General features: G+C 34.7%; 1 protein-coding gene across 4 annotated transcripts in view; it reads left to right on the top strand.

The window, feature by feature from the left end:
* Positions 1 to 12,813: 12,813 nt before the first annotated feature.
* The window catches only part of LOC106066546 (gamma-aminobutyric acid type B receptor subunit 2-like), a 335,198-nt gene continuing 324,374 nt past the window's right edge, over positions 12,814 to 23,637 (top strand). For 2 of the 4 annotated variants that reach the window (XM_056043851.1, XM_056043854.1), the window contains exons 1-2: positions 12,814 to 13,107; positions 14,319 to 14,606. The gene's annotated coding sequence lies outside the window, so the exon portion shown is untranslated. Of the gene's footprint in view, positions 13,108 to 13,397; positions 13,485 to 14,318; positions 14,607 to 16,735; positions 16,831 to 23,637 lie in introns of those variants that run through there. The other 2 variants (XM_056043852.1, XM_056043853.1) reach the window with 2 other exon arrangements.

Here is a 23,637-nt window from a genome sequence, read left to right as displayed (position 1 = left end):
CAAATAAACCAATTAGTCAATTAATTATTGACAATTAATTTTTTTCATATCGAACATGGGAAAGAAATTGTACTTGACAGATGTGGCAGTATAAGTTGAATTAGTCCCTTTATACTTTGTTTAGAGAACGTCGCTATAAGTTTGAAACTAACAATAGAGATAGATATGAAACCTTCTATTTTTTATTTTCATAAGCTCATTCATTAGTATATTAGCTTGAGGAGACTTGAGGAGGCTTGAGCCCTCCAGTTTGAATTCAAATCGTACAACTTTTATAAATACATTTAAAAAGCGATCACGGCAACCATCACGAAGATATTCCTTCTTTCTACCATCCCCTTCCCAACTGATCCAGACACGTGATAGGATCATAGCGTACTGAGACAAGTGATAGGATCATAGCGTAGTGAGACAAGTGATAGGATCATAGCGTACTGAGAGAAGTGGTAGGATCATAGCGTACTGAGACAAGTGATAGGATCATAGCGTACTGAGAGAAGTGGTAGGATCATAGCGTATTGAGACAAGTGATAGGATCATAGCGTACTGAGACAAGTGATAGGATCATAGCGTACTGAGACAAGTGATAGGATCATAGCGTACTGAGACAAGTGATACGCTCATAGCGTACTGAGACAAGTGATAGGCTCATAGCGTACTGAGACAAGTGATAGGCTCATAGCGTACTGAGACAAGTGATAGGATCATAGCGTAGTGAGACAAGTGATAGGATCATAATGTACTGAGACAAGTGATAGGATCATGGCGCATCGAGAAAGCTAAAAGCACGACTTTGCGCTAAACAAAAACAATTGTTAGAAATATTTCTAATCTCACAGATTTATTATTGTTAGTCTAGATCATGGGCATACCCGGGGGGGGGGGGGGAGGACATATGATGTATAGGACATCTGTGTCTGTGGCCTACATTATGCTAAATAAAGTAAAAAAAGTAAAATCCCCTTTCAGACCTTACGATCTGTGGGGCAAATGATGTATAGGTCATCTGGCCCTTTTATGCTAAATACTTTAAGTTTAATGTTTTAGAATTTCTTTTTTGTTTTTTAAAGAAAAACTTAAAAAAATATCTTGAAGGTAAATTGCTTAAAAGAAAGACAAAACGAAGAATTCTTCAAGTCCGCATGGCATTTGTTAACTTACTTCAAGACCCCCATTCTTTCAAGTCCGACCAAGGGAAACCACTGTCAAAGGGAGGTAATAACGCAGCTGTCCCTAGGCCGAGCACGCCGACCCTTCACAATAAAACAATGTCTCGGGTCCGTCACAGCCGGCCATCTCCTAGAATCCTGAAGGCGAGACTGACTAGCGCATTAGTCGCTGGCTGCTATTCTTTTAAAACGTCCTGCCCAATTATGGGGATATTTGGAACCAATTTCCACTTCCCAGAAACAGGGCAGAGGAAAAAATAAAGGCGGGAAATGAAAAAAAAAATTACGTGGAGGAGAAGGGATGAAATAGTATTTAAATATGTGTGTGTGTGTTTGTGTGTGTGTGTGTGTGACAAGTGGCTGAAATAACTGCGAAACTAATGTGATAACCTTGTATGAAGCCTAAATAACAACCTGCAATAAATCTTATCTAACTAAATAACAACCTGCAATAAGTCTTGTCTAACTAAATAACAACACGCAATAAGTCTAGTCTAACTAAATAACAACACGCAATAAGTGTTGTCTAACTAAATAACAACACGCAATAAGTCTTATCTAACTAAATAACAACCTGCAATAAGTCTTATCTAACTAAATAACAACCTGCAATAAGTCTTACCTAACTAAATAACAACCTGCAATATGTTTTATCTAACTAAATAACAACACGCAATAAGTCTTATCTAACTAAATAACAACCTGCAATAAGTCTTATTTATCTAACTAAATAACAACCTGCAATAAGTCTTGTCTAATTAAATAACAACCTGCAATAAGTCTTGTCTAACTAAATAACAACCTGCAATAAGACTAACTAAATAAGAACCTGCAATAAGTCTTATCTAACTAAATAAGAACCTGCAATAAGTCTTATCAAACTAAATAACATCCTGCAATGAGTCTTATCTAACTAAATAACAACCTGCAATAAGTCTTGTCTAATTAAATAACAACCTGCAATAAGTCTTATCTAACTAAATAACAACCTGCAATAAGACTAACTAAATACTAAATAACAACCTGCAATAAGTCTTGTATAACTAAATAACAACAAGCAATAAGTCTTGTCTAACTAAATAACATCCTGCAATAAGTCTTGTCTAACTAAATAACAACACGCAATAAGTCTTATCTAACTAAATAACAACCTGCAATAAGTCTTATCTAACTAAATAACAACCTGCAATAAGTCTTGTCTAACTAAATAACAACACACAATAAGTCTTGTCTAACTAAATAACAACACGCAATAAGTCTTATCTAACTAAATAACAACCTGCAATAAGACTAACCAAGTAACTAACCTGCAATAAGTCTTATCTAACTAAATAACAACCTGCAATAAGTCTTACCTAACTAAATAACAACCTGCAATATGTTTTATCTAACTAAATAACAACACGCAATAAGTCTTATCTAACTAAATAACAACCTGCAATAAGTCTTATTTATCTAACTAAATAACAACCTGCAATAAGTCTTGTCTAATTAAATAACAACCTGCAATAAGTCTTGTCTAACTAAATAACAACCTGCAATAAGACTAACTAAATAAGAACCTGCAAAAAGTCTTATCTAACTAAATAAGAACCTGCAATAAGTCTTATCAAACTAAATAACATCCTGCAATGAGTCTTATCTAACTAAATAACAACCTGCAATAAGTCTTGTCTAATTAAATAACAACCTGCAATAAGTCTTATCTAACTAAATAACAACCTGCAATAAGACTAACTAAATACTAAATAACAACCTGCAATAAGTCTTGTATAACTAAATAACAACAAGCAATAAGTCTTGTCTAACTAAATAACATCCTGCAATAAGTCTTGTCTAACTAAATAACAACACGCAATAAGTCTTATCTAACTAAATAACAACCTGCAATAAGTCTTATCTAACTAAATAACAACCTGCAATAAGTCTTGTCTAACTAAATAACAACACACAATAAGTCTTGTCTAACTAAATAACAACACGCAATAAGTCTTATCTAACTAAATAACAACCTGCAATAAGACTAACCAAGTAACTAACCTGCAATAAGTCTTATCTAACTAAATAACAACCTGCAATAAGTCTTGTCTAACTAAATAACAACACGCAATAAGTCTTATCTAACTAAATAACAACCTGCAATAAGTCTTATCTCACTAAATAACAACCTGCAATAAGTCTTGTCTAATTAAATAACAACCTGCAATAAGTCTTGTCTAACTAAATAACAACCTGCAATAAGACTAACTAAATAAGAACCTGCAATAAGTCTTATCTAACTTAATAACAACCTGCAATAAGTCTTGTCTAATTAAATAACAACCTGCAATAAGTCTTATCTAACTAAATAACAACCTGCAATAAGACTAACTAAATACTAAATAACAACCTGCAATAAGTCTTGTATAACTAAATAACAACAAGCAATAAGTCTTATCTAACTAAATAACAACCTGCAATAAGTCTTGTCTAACTAAATAACAACACGCAATAAGTCTTGTCTAACTAAATAACAACACGCAATAAGTCTTGTCTAACTAAATAACATCCTGCAATAAGTCTTATCTAACTAAATAAAAACCTGCAATAAGTCTTATCTAACTAAATAAAAACCTGCAATAAGTCTTATCTCACTAAATAACAACCTGCAATAAGTCTTGTCTAATTAAATAAAAACCTGCAATAAAACTTGTCTAACTAAATAACAACCTGCAATAAGACTAACTAAATAACAACCTGCAATAAGTCTTATCTAACTAAATAACAACCTGCAATAAGTCTTGTCTAATTAAATAACAACCTGCAATAAGTCTTATCTAACTAAATAACAATCTGCAATAAAACTAACTAAATAACAACCTGCAATAAGTCTTATCTAACTAAATAACAACCTGCAATAAAACTAACTAAATAACAACCTGCAATAAGTCTTGTCTAACTAAATAACAACCTGCAATAAGTCTTGTATAACTAAATAACAACACGCAATAAGTCTTGTCTAACTAAATAACATCCTGCAATAAGTCTTGTCTAACTAAATAACAACCTGCAATAAGTCTTGTCTAACTAAATAACAACCTGCAATAAGACTAACGAAAAAACAACCTGCAATAAGTCTTATCTAACTAAATAACAACCTGCAATAAGTCTTGTCTAACTAAATAACAACCTGCAATAAGTCTTGTCTAACTAAATAACAACCTGCAATAAGTCTTGTCTAACTAAATAACAACACGCATTAAGTCTTGTCTAACTAAATAACAACCTGCAATAAGTCTTATCTAACTAAATAACAACCTGCAATAAGTTTTGTCTAACTAAATAACAACACGCAATAAGACTAACTAAATTACAACCTGCAATAAGTTTTGTCTAACTAAATAACAACACGCAATAAGACTAACTAAATAACAACCTGCAATAAGACTAACTAAATAACAACCTGCAATAAGACTAACTAAATAACAACCTGCAATAAGTTTTGTCTAATTAAATAACAACCTGCAATAAGTTTTGTCTAACTAAATAACAACCTGCAATAAGATTAACTAAATAACATCCTGCAATAAGTCTTATCTAACTAAATAACAACCTGCAATAAGTCTTATCTAACTAAATAACAACCTGCAATAAGTCTTATCTAAATACTAAATAACAACCTGCAATAAGTCTTGTATAACTAAATAACAACAAGCAATAAGTCTTGTCTAACTAAATAACATCCTGCAATAAGTCTTGTCTAACTAAATAACAACACGCAATAAGTCTTATCTAACTAAATAACAACCTGCAATAAGTCTTATCTAACTAAATAACAACCTGCAATAAGTCTTGTCTAACTAAATAACAACACACAATAAGTCTTGTCTAACTAAATAACAACACGCAATAAGTCTTATCTAACTAAATAACAACCTGCAATAAGACTAACCAAGTAACTAACCTGCAATAAGTCTTATCTAACTAAATAACAACCTGCAATAAGTCTTACCTAACTAAATAACAACCTGCAATATGTTTTATCTAACTAAATAACAACACGCAATAAGTCTTATCTAACTAAATAACAACCTGCAATAAGTCTTATTTATCTAACTAAATAACAACCTGCAATAAGTCTTGTCTAATTAAATAACAACCTGCAATAAGTCTTGTCTAACTAAATAACAACCTGCAATAAGACTAACTAAATAAGAACCTGCAATAAGTCTTATCTAACTAAATAAGAACCTGCAATAAGTCTTATCAAACTAAATAACATCCTGCAATGAGTCTTATCTAACTAAATAACAACCTGCAATAAGTCTTGTCTAATTAAATAACAACCTGCAATAAGTCTTATCTAACTAAATAACAACCTGCAATAAGACTAACTAAATACTAAATAACAACCTGCAATAAGTCTTGTATAACTAAATAACAACAAGCAATAAGTCTTGTCTAACTAAATAACATCCTGCAATAAGTCTTGTCTAACTAAATAACAACACGCAATAAGTCTTATCTAACTAAATAACAACCTGCAATAAGTCTTGTCTAACTAAATAACAACACACAATAAGTCTTGTCTAACTAAATAACAACACGCAATAAGTCTTATCTAACTAAATAACAACCTGCAATAAGACTAACCAAGTAACTAACCTGCAATAAGTCTTATCTAACTAAATAACAACCTGCAATAAGTCTTGTCTAACTAAATAACAACACGCAATAAGTCTTATCTAACTAAATAACAACCTGCAATAAGTCTTATCTCACTAAATAACAACCTGCAATAAGTCTTGTCTAATTAAATAACAACCTGCAATAAGTCTTGTCTAACTAAATAACAACCTGCAATAAGACTAACTAAATAAGAACCTGCAATAAGTCTTATCTAACTTAATAACAACCTGCAATAAGTCTTGTCTAATTAAATAACAACCTGCAATAAGTCTTATCTAACTAAATAACAACCTGCAATAAGACTAACTAAATACTAAATAACAACCTGCAATAAGTCTTGTATAACTAAATAACAACAAGCAATAAGTCTTATCTAACTAAATAACAACCTGCAATAAGTCTTGTCTAACTAAATAACAACACGCAATAAGTCTTGTCTAACTAAATAACAACACGCAATAAGTCTTGTCTAACTAAATAACATCCTGCAATAAGTCTTATCTAACTAAATAAAAACCTGCAATAAGTCTTATCTAACTAAATAAAAACCTGCAATAAGTCTTATCTCACTAAATAACAACCTGCAATAAGTCTTGTCTAATTAAATAAAAACCTGCAATAAGTCTTGTCTAACTAAATAACAACCTGCAATAAGACTAACTAAATAACAACCTGCAATAAGTCTTATCTAACTAAATAACAACCTGCAATAAGTCTTGTCTAATTAAATAACAACCTGCAATAAGTCTTATCTAACTAAATAACAATCTGCAATAAAACTAACTAAATAACAACCTGCAATAAGTCTTATCTAACTAAATAACAACCTGCAATAAAACTAACTAAATAACAACCTGCAATAAGTCTTGTCTAACTAAATAACAACCTGCAATAAGTCTTGTATAACTAAATAACAACACGCAATAAGTCTTGTCTAACTAAATAACATCCTGCAATAAGTCTTGTCTAACTAAATAACAACCTGCAATAAGTCTTGTCTAACTAAATAACAACCTGCAATAAGACTAACGAAAAAACAACCTGCAATAAGTCTTATCTAACTAAATAACAACCTGCAATAAGTCTTGTCTAACTAAATAACAACCTGCAATAAGTCTTGTCTAACTAAATAACAACCTGCAATAAGTCTTGTCTAACTAAATAACAACACGCATTAAGTCTTGTCTAACTAAATAACAACCTGCAATAAGTCTTATCTAACTAAATAACAACCTGCAATAAGTTTTGTCTAACTAAATAACAACACGCAATAAGACTAACTAAATTACAACCTGCAATAAGTTTTGTCTAACTAAATAACAACACGCAATAAGACTAACTAAATAACAACCTGCAATAAGACTAACTAAATAACAACCTGCAATAAGACTAACTAAATAACAACCTGCAATAAGTTTTGTCTAATTAAATAACAACCTGCAATAAGTTTTGTCTAACTAAATAACAACCTGCAATAAGATTAACTAAATAACATCCTGCAATAAGTCTTATCTAACTAAATAACAACCTGCAATAAGTCTTATCTAACTAAATAACAACCTGCAATAAGTCTCATCTAACTAAATAACAACCTGCAATAAGTCTTGTCTAACTAAATAACAACCTGCAATAAGACTAACTAAATAACAGATTGTTCTTTATTGAGTTCTCTTCAGCTTTTAATACCAAACAACTTTATTTACTTATAGAAAAAATGAAATCTTTGAAGATTAGTAGATATATAATACTATGGGTAAATGATTTTTAGACCCAAAGACCTAAGAGGATTAGGGTAAACAATGTAATATCAAATGCACGCATAGTTAACACAGGGGTGCCCCAGGGGGCTGTGACATCGCCATTGTGATACATTTTGTACACCAATGATTTTCAATTCGATAGTCCTTTTTGCTCCTTCACAAAATTCGCTGATGATGCGGCTCTTTTTGCCCAGATCTGTTTCTGTAAAGGTATTAAAGCAAGAGAGAAAACTGAACTCATTCCATTTGAGATGTCTCCGTAGGATCTTGAATGTCACATGGAAAGAAAAAGTGTGCAATACTGAGATCCTTGAGAGATCAGGTATTCCCAGCATCTCTACAGCCCTCAGACAATGCCGTTTGCGCTGGCTTGGACATGTTCGCCGGATGGAGGACAAGCGCATCCCGAAAGTCATCCTCTATGGTCAACTCGCAACTGGCACAAGAAAAACTGGTCGCCCCCACCTCCGTTACATAGATGTAATAAAACGTGACCTCAAATCAGTGAACATCAATACTGACAATTGGGAAGACAGCTCTAGACTGCAACAGGTGGAGAGAGACAGTGACCAAGAAGGCTATGGACAGTGAAAGTACATGGGTCTCAGCCCAGGAAGAAAAACGCACAATCCGAAAAAAGGCCAGCTCCTCTACCACCGAAGCAAAAGCCACCTTAACCTGCGCTATCTGTGGACAGGAGTGCCTCTCCAAAATAGGGCTCCATAGCTACATGAGGAAGTGTGCCCTGAGATGAACCATAGTCGTCCTACGACTGAAGGAGGCCAATGAATGTGTATTTAACAATTTCTAAAGAAAACTTTGTAATGGATTTGGTAATTAACATTGTCTTAGTTATATTTCCACAACTGAATTTTCACTTATGTCCTAATTTTTCAGTCGAGCGTGACTTAATCAGGATATTTAGAGAGGAACTTTTACCTTTCCATCTTCCCAGGTAACTAAAGAGGACCTCGTCACAAAATAGATCTAGAAATGTCTTTTGACATTCAGCCTTTGTCCTGACACAGGCAATAAGCCTTATGTCACTGACACAGGCAATAAGCATTATGTCACTGAGACAGGCAATAAGCATTATGTCACTGACACAGGCAATAAGCATTATGTCACTGAGACAGATTCAATTGAACGTATCATACGTCGTAGAGTTCGTCTTCCCCCCTCTCTAAATCTCTACTTGACTCTAGTTAACTTTAAACAAAATACTGTAAAAGTTGAAGGGTTGAACAAGTCCTCGGCTACCATCTCGTCATGTCAGACACAACTTCACAATATCCCATCTCCACTGGGAGATTTCCGGTTCCCGGTTGAGAAGGGAATGGTGGTAGTTGCGCATTGATTGATGAGCACTAGGTCAGTGCGACCTTGGAATACATGATTTAAAGGGATTTAATTAAAAATAAACAACCGATGACTTCCCTTTGTTTACCTAGAATCAAAACAATTGGTCTCGACTTAGTGATTCCAATCTCTTCCGGGTTGAAGTACAGGTTCAAGGTTGGTGAAAGAAGAGTACAATGAGAGATGGCTAGCTCGAACAGTAAAGTACAGACAGGCACTCAGTTGATAAGTGTTTGGTACAGATGTCCTATGTGTGACCAAAGAATTGAACATGAACAAGCGTCTTCTGTTTATAATTTTGGTCAAATAAACAGTCAGTTTTTGTTTTTTAATCTAATAAATAAAAAATTGCCAATATTTTTAGCGGCCCCCGAAAGGGGAAAAGACGCTATTAGTTTTGTGCGAAATGTCTGTCCGTCTGTCCGTCTGTCCGTCCGTCCCGTTTAGATCTCGTAAACTAGAAGAGATATTGAAAATCCGACTTCACACTATTTTAGACCATTCAAAGTTCTGATGCAACGGCTACTTTTTTTTTCCTGAAAGCGAAAATTCTAATTTTTTAAAATAAATTATGCAAGCAGTTTTTTATAAGAAAAAGCTAATTAGTATGCATTATATGTTAAACCTAATTTAAGACGAATAGTAATCTTATAAATATCATTTTCGTGAATATTTTATAAGGGAACAAGAGATTCTAAATATGAGATTGAGCCTTTTCAAAACAAATAACTTATTTAGTTCGAACCGAGGGTCCCGGGTTCGAATCCTAGTGAAGACTAGGATTTTAAACCTCTGAGTCTACCCAGCTCCAATGGGTACCTGACATTAGTTGGGGAAAAGCAAAGGCGGTTGGTCGTTGTGCTGGCTACATGACACCCTCGTTAACTGTAGGCCACAAAAACAGATGAACTTTACATCATCTGCCCTATAGACCACATACTAGTTAGGCCAGGTTCACATCTAACTTTACATTCACTTTCACGTATCCTTTGATCTGCGGGACGGTTGGGGCACTACACAAGATCTGTTAACCTTCTTTCTCCATTCTTATCTCTCATTTTGTCTTTGATATAATTTCATTCGGATGTTCTTTCTGAAAATATTGAAGCCTACCTGGGTCTGGGTGGACCACTGGTCGTGCGGTTTGCGCGCTGGACTGTCGTTTGGATTTATCGACCGTCGTCCGCGGGAGGTTTGGACTAGGAAGTAAACTATCTTCAACTCTGAAGGATTATCCGAATTATGTAAAACATTTTACTTCGGGACCGATTTTGAGTTTGTGTTTCCACACAAACTGTCTTTTGTAACCTTGTTTTTTTTATGTATTTCATTCTATTCCAAACCGCAAGGAATCAACTAAGTCAGTGTTTCCCAAACTTTTTTCGTTAACGGAACACTTCGCACTTTCGGAGTATTTAGCGAACACCTTGCTAATTTTTTAGAGAAATTAATTCACGTGATGGCCTACTACTTAATTATTCCAAAAAGTTCGTGGAACACCTATTCAGGCTTCGAGGAACACTAGGGTTTCGTGGAACACAGTTTGGGAACCGTTGAGCACTGTGAGTTGCCCTGAAGCGTAGATTTGGCGTAATTCTAATACCAATGGCTGTCGCCATCAGAGGTACTAAAAATTCGTTTTAAAAAAAATATACCATTCATTGCTAATTACAACCAATGTAATCGCTCTTACAAACAGGTCACCAGCTTCATAAAGATGACATTGTCTTTAAAAAAATACTTTTTTATTATATTTATTTATACATTTGTGTATTACCGATACAACCTTTTTGACATTGTAATATTTGTAAGCCAATCCACATGTTCCAGCTATTTTGTTTGCTACATGCTACAATGCTAGTTTATATTTCTGTTATTATGTATTCTTTTTTGTATTTCATGACTTATTCTTGTAGCGGTAACATTATGCATTATGTACATTTCTATCACATTTTGTCTCTTCCTAAATAAGATTTTAAAACTTCTTTTTTTTTTTTTTTTTCAAGTGACAAGAACTGCAACTCTGTTCAAACATGTCTCTTAGAGTTATCTCTTAAGTCTCTCTCTCTCTCTCTCTCTCACACATTTTGATCTATGTATTCTTAGTTAATTTTTTTACCCGGCTTTGCTCATAGTTTTTTTAATTTTTTTTTGTTATATAATAAAGGTATAGTTAAAATCTATGTCAAGATGTGTCATTGACTTAAGTCTAGTGAGGCGGGTCAAGTGGGGCACCACACGAAGCCTATATTTCTATGTGATGTTCATGGAAAATGGGTGTGGGGGGGGGGGGAATGTGCGCCAATAAAGTACCTTGCCCCTAGCGCACATATTGCTCACTACGCCTCTGCTTTACGTAGCTTAAGATCATTGGTTTTATCTAATGAACGTTTATACCAAGTTTCATAAAGATTGGTCAAACGGTTTTGATCTCTATAAAGGTCTTATAACATACTCCTTACATTCTACTTTATATATTAAATATTTATATAAGACAGGCAGTATATTCTATCTATCTATCTATCTATCTATCTATCTATCTATCTATCTATCTATCTATCTATCTATCTATCTATCTATCTATCTATCTATCTATCTATCTATCTATCTATCTATCTATCTAAACCAAAGACTGGAAGACATTCTTCTTTTGGATATTCCCGACTGGGTGTTGAACCCTTTTGGACAAACTCAGATTCCAATCAGAAATTAATTTATATTCGTACAGGAGCAGCTTATTGAGAAATTCACAAACGAACTTGGAGACCACACATTGAAATTCAGAGAACATTTTATATCCTGCATTATAGAACTTGGAGACCACACATTGGAATTTAGAGAACATTTTATATCCTGCATTTTAGAACTTGGAGACCACACATTGAAATTCAGAGAACATTTTATATTCTGCATTATAGAACTTGGAGACCACACTTGGAAATACACTCATAAATACACTCATAAAATCACATCAACAATTACCAAGTCAATATTGTTACAAAGCTTACATCAACTTACTCTGTCTGTCTGTGTGTCTGTCGAGTAAAAAGTTTGTACACGTTATTTTTCTAACACTCATTATTGGATCAAGGTGAAATTCTGCACAATTATCTATTGGCATAGATAAAACATGAATCGAAAAAACAAAAATCACCACTTAGTCAATTAATTTCTGGTATTAATTATTTTGCTAATACTAACAAGGGAAATTAATACTCTGTAATCACAGAAACGGCTAAATATGTAGGGTTTCGTCCCCTTAGATAACATGTTATTTCTCAAACGCTCATTGTAGATCAAATTGAAAATGTAAATATTTTTTTTTGTACCCAATAAAACATGAATCTTTGTTATATGTGGAATAATGGAAATAACTTCTATATTATTGAGAGATACAGTTGTAAGTGCGGAGTTCTTTCCCTAAGAAAAGCTGTTTTAAAAAGAATTTTAAAATATTTTGCTTGTTTTAAAAGTGTGTTTTTAAATACAATTCTAATCTCCAGAAACAATTTATCAACATTAAAAAAAAACAACATTTATAACGAATATACTATGCATTAATGTGAATGTTTCACCTAGGGTTCGTGGGCAAATTTGGCTTTATAAAAGGGTCCCCGGGTCAAAAAAAGTTTAAGAATCACTGACATATACAATACAAAGTGACGTTCTGCTGCTTACTAAAAACGCGCGCCAGCCAGCGTCATCTCTTAGAACGTGCGACTCCAGTCTTGTGCCAGTTGTGGTGACCACTTCCTCTTGCCAACTGTCAAGTATGCTGCTGCTTTGTCGGGTGGAACCTCGTCCCACACCCCTCCCGCACTCAGATTAAAAACTCTCTCATCACTTCCTCGCCCAAGAGTAACGACTCACGGGTGCCCGCCTCGCCTTGGGATAAACTGATAATATTTTTTTGTCTCTTTTCTTTTCTTTATTCAAAATTTTATTTCTTCTCCAAGTAACTCTAAAAACTAGTATCGGAATTATCGAGAAATCTAAATTTACGTTGTGATTGCAATGTGGTTTGTCTCTCTTTGTTGTTCTACTTTGCATCAAGTTTATTCATGTGCTTCCTGACTCTTGGATATAAGGAAAAGAAGGTTTCAGTGCATGAAGCTTATCGTGATCAAATTTGAAGTTTAAAAATTGTAAAGGTAATGAAACGAAAATAGGATTGCTTTTAAATATTGGAAGGGAGTTACAATACAAAGTTATTAAAAGTTGTTGTTTTTATCATTTCTTTATATATATATATATATATATATATATATATATATATATATATATATATAAAATAATTCGCTAATACTCGTCTGCGCCGTTGAACACGTTTCTAGTCACCAAGGATTGATGACGAAAGTGAACAAGTATTCGTCAAAAGTAAACAAAATATTTCCTGCTTAGTATTTCTACTTTTTAATTTACCAGTGATTTATTTCTTTGTTATAATCTTCGTGGACTTTTTCAGGAATTGAGTGTATCATTTTGTTTACTTTTATTTACAATAAGACTCTGTGAAAATCACCAATCAGTAAGTCTAGTCACTAGTTCGTCCCATTATAGTACTTACACACAACTTTTGAAATGTTGATAAATATTCCATTTAAACACACAATTAGAGACGAAAATAGAAATTAGATTGACCAATTTTAGATTGCTAAATGACTAAATGTTTACATTTAATATCAAATACTTCGTCTTTGGTATTAGTTCATGCTGCACAAATTGTGAATATACATGTACATATATCATTTCCATCTCCACGATACATATTGGAAACACTATCGGCTCTAGGTGTCCAACTAAACAATACAGTTTGAGACCGATATAACCATAATAGAGGCTAGGCAAGAAGCCCCCCCCCCCCAAGTATTCAGACTGCATTCAAAATAAGAGGAACATGAAATTAAAAAAAAAAGATTATTTAAAGTGTAATTGTAATATTAGTTTAAATCAGTCATGCATAGACATAATCAATCCGTGCGATTTAAAATATTGTTGCTATTGCTTTCGTTTAGCTTTGAGCTGTCTCACTACGCTCTGATCCTATCACTTCTCTGGACCATTTGTGAAAGTAGAGGGGAAGAAGCCAGTATCTCGATGAATGTTTACAGGATCGTTTTTTAAACACATAAAACATTTTCACAGGAGTAAAGTAACATATTCTAAAGAGTGTTCTAATTTTACATTTAAATTCCTACCTCTTCGTTATTTCGCTGGGGTAGAAACACAACTTTCCCGAGCCTCCGACTTTAAGATCCTTTCCTTTTATCGGCCCCCGAAAGGGGAATAGTCGCTATTAGTTTTGTTTCTTTTTAGATTAGAGGGAGATGTTTTTTATAAATCATTTTTTTTTCTTTTTAAGCATTGGACTGCAACTACAGCAATACACAAAAAGATTTTTTTACTTCAGAAATGTGTGTTTGGTGTTTAATAGGTTCAATAGTTAAACAAAATAACAACGCATGTCTTGTTTGCTTTCCAAAAGAGAATTCTTAACCACGGATATCTGGAATAAACTGGATATATGAGACACAGCCCAGTTTCTTACTGTCTTGGACAGGACAGTATAATTACTGAGGACAGTTACCAATAAATATTTTGGAATTATTCTCTGTATGGTGGGGGAGACGATCCGTCAATCACTTCTAGGGTAAGTAAATAATAGATTCGAACTGTTTTTGTGAATTGTATTTATGAATTGTATTTATAAATTGTATATGTAGGTATATAATAGCGAACACTAAAATACAAACAATTATTGAAACTGGTGAAGGGAAATAAGTCAAAATAAAAGAAGCATGACCAGGGCGCCACTCCGATTCTGTAACAGCAATAACAAGGCGACCAGGTCAGCATGGACACGGCAGCCCGAATATTTATATCAATCTAATTGGTCTGTTAAAACCAAATTGAACTGAGAGAGAGAGAGAGAAAGAGAGAGTGAGAGAGAGAGAGAGAGAGAATGATGGATACAGAAAGAAAAAGAAAGAGAATCAAAATGCTTTTAAAATAATGCTTAAGGGACTCTGCTTGTCTCAAATGCAATTCTAATTTTTTAAAAATAGTTTCGCCAAAGAGTATAGATGTCTCATTGTATTGATTGATCTCGTTTTAAAACCAACTAAAGAGCAACCTTTGTTTACTAAATGTCTTCACTTCTCTCTATCCTAGAGGATAAGCAGAATCTAAATTGCCATATGATATGTATATATATATATATATATATATATATATATATATATATATATATATATATATATATATATATATATCAACAGAAGCTCGAATTATTCATAGATGTGTGTCTATTTCTCAACAAGAAACGAACCACTGATGAATAAATCTTTTCATTGCTAATATTGATTTAATAGTGTAGGTACACTCAGAGACGGATTTGGAGGTCAAGAGGCCCCGAGGGCACGGAAGGAGCAAAGACCCCTAATTATTTCTGAAAAAAAAATTGTTTTTTCGTAAAGTCAGTCAAAAATGTATAACCATCAAATAAAGTTATTTCAACAAAAAAAAAAGAGTAATTTGTTAAAGTCAATTACAAAGTTATTACAAATTAAATTACCGAGCAACTGAATGGAACTTTGCGAACTTTTTGTTTCGTAGAAAAGTCGTTATTATATCGCTGAAATCTCTGTTATGAGGGTTCTTCCCGAGACAGTGGCCCCTCCTGCCCTTCGCTAAATCCGCCCTTGGGTATACTAATAGATCTGACAATATAGTCATTTGTGTGTATTGTGTGAATTAACATTTGATTATTAAATACATATTGAAAACCATTTTTATTATTTCTCAAAATTGTTTTTGTCAAAGTGCATATTTTGAGCTTAAAAGCTTGAGCTACTGAGTGAAGTCAAAACAATACAAAATTTTAAAAAAGGGGTGGGGGTGATAATCATTTTTACCCTCTCAGCGTGACAAATCATTCACAGTATCTGGATCGAACTGGTTCCAGGACATTACCTTCTAGAAACATTACGATGTCTATCAGTTGACACTGTGGTGACATGCAATTAGCTGGCCTTTCCTTTCATGGCTATTTGAGTGTTTAGCTGTGACCTATATATTTCAGTGCTAATTGAAATGGACCATATATATATCTATAAATATTTCTCTGTTTACGTCATACTGTGTTCTCATTTACTCTACACCTTTTTTTTTAGTGTGGAAAACACGGTCGAAATAAAGGATACCTGCACATCAAGCACAATTTCTTTTTTTGTTTTCCAGAGCAAGTACTGCCAAGTACTATCTATGATCGCACGCATGCATATGTGTGACTAAGATAATTGTAATCTTTGCTTTTAGACAACGTAAATGAAGGATTTCCAATGAAGCTACATGAAATGTGCTGGGATATGATTACAATTCTAGCTGTCCCACTGAACAATAAAAACAACCACAAAATCAAGAATTTAAGTCAAACTAACCGTATGGTGTCCAGTTTTTGCGCTCTGGAAGTTAACGACCTAAAAAGTGTGTGATCTGTTTGTTTGTGTGATCTGTTTGTTTGTGTGATCTGTTTGTTTGTGTATAGCGGTAGCCGTTCCATTGAAAGCTACAAGGGCCAAAAATGTTTGGTTGAGTGATGGTACACAAACATATTGCGTGTAGTGTTTGAGGACGTTAAAATGTTTGGTTGAGTGAGGAGTACACAAACATATTGCGTGTAGTGTTTGAGGACGTTAAAATGTTTGGTTGAGTGATGGTACACAAACATATTGCTAGTTGTTATACAGACAGAAGAGAATGTTTGTTTTTTGTCTTCAGGACTACAAGCATAGAAGTGTGTGTGCATAGTCTAAACTAGCTGCTCATGTTTCGTTCGATTGAAGACGTAAGAAGATGGAAATTAAAATTTGAGGGTAAGAATATTTGTGTTTGTGGTAGGTGAGCGTTGTAGTGCTGGCCGTAACTATTTCCACTCGGGGTGGGGGCCTGATTCACTGACACACCTATCACTGATTCACTGACACACCTATCACTGATTCACTGACACACCTATCACTGATTCACTGACACACCTATCACTGATTCACGGACACACCTATCACTGATTCACGGACACACCTATCACCGATTCACGGACACACCTATCACCGATTCACGGACGCACCTATCAACGATTCACGGACACACCTATCACCGATTCACTGACACACCTATCACCGATTCACTGACACACCTATCATCTATTCACTGACACACCTATCCCCGATTCACTGACACACCTATCACCGATTCACTGACACACCTATCATCTATTCACTGACACACCTATCACCTATTCACTGACACACCTATCACCTATTCACTGACACACCTATCACCTATTCACTGACACACCTATCACCTATTCACTGACACACCTATTACTGATACCACTGATTCACGGACACACCTATCATCAACTCTCACACTTGCCGTGGACAAAAAAAAATGAAAAATGTAACTTTGACCTCCGACCCTGGATCTGGGACAATTAAGATATTTTCATGATCGAAACCGTAGTGGTTAAATTTAACATATACATACAAATATTCTTTAGTCGCCATTTCGACCCAATAAGTTGTTTTTAAAAGACGACATAATACATAACTAGCAGTTCCTGTTCACTCCAGCTTATAGGTCTAGACAAAAAGTCTTTGGCATCTGAAGTACTATTTTATTAGGAATATCTTCTGTTACAAGGAATGTCTGTAATTTATAATAAAAGATTAGTACTAGATGGACATGTGTTATAGATCTAATAACTAAAAAATCCAACAAATTCTCACATTAAATGTGAGACATATTAATCTAGATCTAAACCTTTTTTTTTTCATTAGACCAATTAAAAAGTACACAATTAGACTTCCTTTTTTAACACTTTACTTTCCGTGCGTTAGTTTCGTCTACAATTAATAGCATAGGACAGCGATGCCCAAACTACGGCCCGCGGGACAGATCCGGCCCGCGACGTGCTTCTGTCCGGCACGCCAAAGCATTGGAAATAAATGAAAAAAAAAAAAATTAAATAATGTAAAAATTAGAATGTTGAAAAAATATTCTCTTTAAGTTAGGATTCTCACTCATTCTTTGATGAATTCCATCTTTATGTTTGGTATTCTAATATTCATAGTAAATATTTTTGTATTGTAAGAACACAAGTCAAGTGTTGTATTGTTTTTTTCAATGACGATAAAACTAGACAGCTATTTTTAATTCTTGGAAAATTCCGCTACTGCAACACAGAGCATCATTGATGCATCGTTTTGGGTCGTGTTCTTTTGATGTCAAGTGATTGGTGCCGTATTGTTTAACGTTTGTGATTAAATGAAATGGGAGAGCCTAAGAAACGAAAAGTAGACTCTGAATGTAGAAACTTTCAAGAAAAGTGGACAGATCTTTACTTTTTTGTGGAATATGATAGTAAGCCAACATGTTTGATTTGTAAAGAAAGTGTGGCTGTTTTTAAAGAACATAACATTAAAAGGCATTATGAAGCCAAACACATAAACACATATGGTGGCATTCTTGGTTTGAGCCCTGAAGACAAGATTGCCAAGTTACGACTAGAGATTGACAAGAATATTTGACAAAAAGAGACAAGAAAATAAGTCTGCGATAAGGCCAGTTACAGAGTTGCTCACATCTTAAGTAGAGCAATGAAGACTTTTTCCGATGGCGAATGTGTAAAAAAAATAGTGTTTGTTAGCAGTGATGGAAGAATTGTGTCCTGAAAAGAAGAATACAGTAGAAGCTGTCAGACTTTCTCGCATGATAATTACAAGGCGAATGGAAGATATGGGGATAAATCTTCATTCACAATTAAAAGACAGAGCAGCACAATTCGAAATGTTTTCTATTGCTGCTGACGAGTCCACTGACATAACTGATACTGCGCAACTCTTGGTGGTGTTTATTCGCTGTACAAACAGCAATTTTGATATAACAGAGGAGTTAGCAGCTATGAGGAGCATGCATGGGACTACAACTGGAGAAGACATGTTCAAAGAAGAGTCAGCCATCATAGAGGACCTTGACTTACTTGGAATAAATTAGTTGGAGTGACTACTGTGCTACTGTACTAGAGTGCCAGAAATATCGTCACAGCGGAATGACAGCAAGAGTTATTTTAAAAGTTGGAACTGAACCCCTGCGGCTTCACTGCATCATTCACCAACAAAATCTCTGTGGAAAGGTTTTGAATTTGGACCATGTGATGATGATTGTGTTTAACACTGTACATTACATTTCAGAACTTTCAAAGATTTTCTGACAGGAATAGAGAGTCCGAACATGAAGACGTTCTATTTCACAGTGAAGTGCCGGGGGGAGGGGGGGGGGGGCTGGTGATGCCGAGGAAAGGTATTAAAACGTATTTTTTTAATTTGAGACACGAAATTGAAATATTTATGACCGACAAATCAAAACAAATGCCACAACTGAACGACCCCTTCATGGTTGTGGAATTTGGGTATTTTATGCGACATCACATCACATCTAAATGAACTCAACGCCAAACTACAAGGGAAAGACAAATTGATTTTGCGTGTGTATGCAGACATATGTGCTTTCCAAACAAAATTGCAACTCTACATTCAACAGGCGGAAAAGGTGCATCTTGTCCACTTTCCAACCTGTACCACTCAACAAAATGATAAGCAGCTAAATTTGTCTTTCCCTAAAGAAAGAATGATCCAACTTCTGAGGCTCTTGATGAATAATTTCAGTGAAAGATTTGTGGATTTTCAGAATTTAAAAAATGAAATCCGTCTTTTTGAAAATCCATTTGCTGCCTATGTGTCAAGTGCCCCGACAGATCTGCAACTGGAACTGATTGACTTACAAAGCCAGACATCCCTGCTTGACGAATTTCAAGTGATGCAGACCATTGACTTCTACTCCATGTTACCTGCAGAAGTGTTTCCTTATCTTCAAAAACAAGCGCTAAGGATGATCACAATGTTTTCAAGCACTTATTTGTGTGAACAAATGTTTTCAATGATGAAACGGGCGAAAACCATGTGACGTCATTGCCTCACGGATGAACATCTCGATTCAGTGATCTGAGTTGGTGTTTCATCTATGCAGCCAGATATTCAGAAGATGGTTTTGGATAAACTTCATGCATCACATTAATTTATGTAAGTAAGTCTATAAAACAAAAACTATTAAAAATAGCTTATTGTATTTTTCTTTTTTTTTTCTTTTTGGTTACATGGCCCGCGACACGAATGCCGAAAATTAAAATGGCCCGCAGACCAAATAAGGTTGGGCATCACTGGCATAGGAGGTTCAAGATCTCCTCCAATCGCACCAAAAATAAAAATTTAATAAGTTTTTGCACAATTTATAATTTTAATACACATAAAAGTTGAAACAATTTATAACCTCGATCCTATGATGAGTCTTTTCAATAATTCGATACAAAGCTGAGATGTCGTAGTATATTCATGCTGTATTCAGAACTATTTTCTACTGCGTAATGTGCGTGTGAGTTTGTGCGTGTGTAGTGGGTAATAAGTGATATTGGTAATCGAATTCTCTGGCAAAAAAATGTATTTGGGAGCGGGACGAAAAAACAAGAGGTGGGGGTGGAAAGTATTATTTGAGTATTTGTAGGATGTAATAAGAAATACAAAGCTTTTATCAAGTGTAATTGTCATAGTTTGGGAGTCCTGTCATTAAATGTATCTTATCTTATAAAATACAGACGTTACTTCAAAAAGAAGATGATTACGTCTACACGTGTTCCTAGGTCAATCTAGTCATGCAAGTTAATCAATGACTAATATTCTGCTTATCACTGGTTTTCCTGGCTGACTCAGGCAACCCCATTGCTTGCTCTATTAGCACTAGGGGAAGAGGGAGTATTTGTACACATTTGTCCTAGCACATGGAACAAGGAATGTGCCTTTATCTTTGTGTCTTTGTAATAGATCTAGATTCTAGATTAACAATAATAAATCTGTGCCATTATTAATATTTGTACTCCTACTTTTTGTTTAGAGTTTGAACTCTGGGTAATGGGGTACATGATAGAAATTCGTAGCTGGTTTGGAGTACGTGAAAAGTGAGGGTCAATACGAAGAAAATCAAATATACTGATTGAGTTACGATGAACTTCTATAAATTCAAAACAACCTCGAGTAGCACCAGATAGTTACTATGTTACGAAACATCTTAGAAACTAGGACATCTGCATAAGCTTTTCTCTGGTATAGCCATGAATGCATAATTAATAGATCGCTGCTCCGACGATCACATTAAGAACATTGTGGTCCTGAACACGCCAAGAAACTGGCCCCAGTCTTCTATAGCCCTTACATGAAGTAGGAAGATATATGGCAAGCTGTAATATCAGACCCTCAGTTGAAATGAAGACATGTCTTGTTCTCTATTTCAGTTTGATATGTTTCATTACTCACTTATTACCTTCTTATTATGACGGACACAGTTATAAAACCTACTGCTCAATTATGGTTTGTTCAGTGAAAGTAAAATCACAGCGAAATCACGCTTGAAGGGCCAAATCAGTTTATCAAAAGGCCAAATCAGTTTATCAAAAGGCCAAATCAGTTTATCAAAGGACCAAATCAGTTTATCAAAAGGCCAAATCAGTTTATCAAAGGACCAAATCAGTTTATCAAAGGGCCAAATCAGTTTATCAAAGGACCAAATCAGTTTATCAAAGGGCCAAATCAGTTTATCAAAGGACCAAATCAGTTTATCAAAGGACCAAATCAGTTTATCAAAGGACCAAATCAGTTTATCAAAGGGCCAAATCAGTTTATCAAAGGACCAAATCAGTTTATCAAAGGGCCAAATCAGTTTATCAAAGGGCCAAATCAGTTTATTAAAGGACCAAATCAGTTTATCAAAAGGCCAAATCAGTTTATCAAAGGACCAAATCAGTTTATCAAAGGGCCAAATCAGTTTATCAAAGGGCCAAATCAGTTTATTAAAGGGCCAAAAGACAGTTTCAAATCTTATCAAGTCATTACAAAAGCATTACTATATACTTCTTGAGAAACAAACATTTGAAATATTCTAGTAGGAAGCTGACATAAGTTAATTACGTTGTAATTGATTATTGATTAAGACTGTGGAAGAGTGATATAGATTCTGAATACTATTTCTATGTTATATGTGCATAGAAAATTTAGTAGAGTATTATTAAAACACATTTTTGACCAGACCTTAATGGCCTATTTGGTAGTATTTCTTCTATGGCCTTAGAATGTATGAATTGGTCAGAATGCATCTAAGCTTATAGTCACGAGGGCATCTATTATTAATATTTTTTCCAATTGTTTCTCTTGGCATTCCCTAGCTAGTGTTCTCGAATAGACATTTTTTGTTCAACAGCTCTAATGTTTGTTAGTAGATATATCGAGATCTATTCGTTTCCCCATCTTGCTCAAGCTTCTTCATGTAGCACCTGCCTGAGCTCAACTTTACACTTATGTTTAGTTATCTTTCCCTTCTTAGGTTTATCTGTGTACTATATATATATACACACACAATTAGACTAGATTATATGTGTCCGTTAAGAGCGTGTATTTGTGTGTGCGTGTGTGTGTGTGTGCGGACTCAAATGTTTAGAAATCGCGGGTGTGATCAATTTTGTTGTATTTTGTTTTTGTTTCATTGGGCAAACCTTTGAAGTAAGCTGCTGACGCCATGCTTTATGACGTCATTAGCACGCAAGCTTCTCGTCTGCTTTTTGTTATTGTTTTTTTAAATGGAAAACAAATTGTTCGCCACTGGCCTATATAAACAGTATACATAAAAGTTGTAGCGCGTGAAATACTTCTGAGGAACATTCGGAGATTACGTAACATCCAAATCACATTTTTTACACCCCCTCCCCCACTTATAACAAATAGTACCCCTCCTTTCCCCGTCGAGTAACATAACAAATTCTAATTTTACAACAAACTTATTTGTTAATTATCCTTCTCCTAATGACATTTCTCATCCTGGTATCTAGAGTCATGATGGGAAACGTCACGACTTCTACATGCACTTCGATGACGTATTCAGTCCCCCCCCACCCCCCCATCAGTGTACATATACATCAAGCGGCCGCCAGATAACCTTTTGGATTAAACCCGTGGTGTTATTTTTTTAAAATCTGTGTGTGATGACTTTCTAATTGTTATTGAACAACAGACATCTCATCAAAGTAACAAACTTGTAGAGCTCGACCTGAATTGAGGCACTTTATTCACTAACTAACTATCTATTTTACAACGTACACCGACAGGCCTAGCCGTTCAACAGAGTGGTTCAACTGTTGTTCTGCAGTCCTGACCTCACGTTACCCCCGCTCGGCTGACCCACGCCACCACTGGGGAGGACAGGGGCGTAACTTCAAGGTGACACTCGTACTCCACGACAAACACACACACATTGAAATCCTTTCACAACATCGTGGTAAGTGAAGGTCGGACCCGCGAAAGACAAAGGGACCACTGTATCTGTAAAGAATAATAATTGAAATCTATAAAGCGCGTTGACAAACACAAGTTAGAGGCTGAAGGCGTTGTGATAACATAACAAACATGAACAAGAGAGGTAAAATGACAACATGATCTAAGTTTTTTTTATATTTCATTAAATGTGTTTTTGCTACGTAACAAATCTTGTAACAAATCGTAACAAATGTGTATCCCCATTACTCC

The sequence above is a fragment of the Biomphalaria glabrata genome, chromosome 10 (assembly GCF_947242115.1).
Source record: "Biomphalaria glabrata chromosome 10, xgBioGlab47.1, whole genome shotgun sequence".
In the NCBI taxonomy this organism is placed as follows: Eukaryota; Metazoa; Mollusca; class Gastropoda; family Planorbidae; genus Biomphalaria; species Biomphalaria glabrata.
Note: the sequence above shows the minus strand (reverse complement) of the source record. Positions and strands in the feature narration are given on the sequence as shown.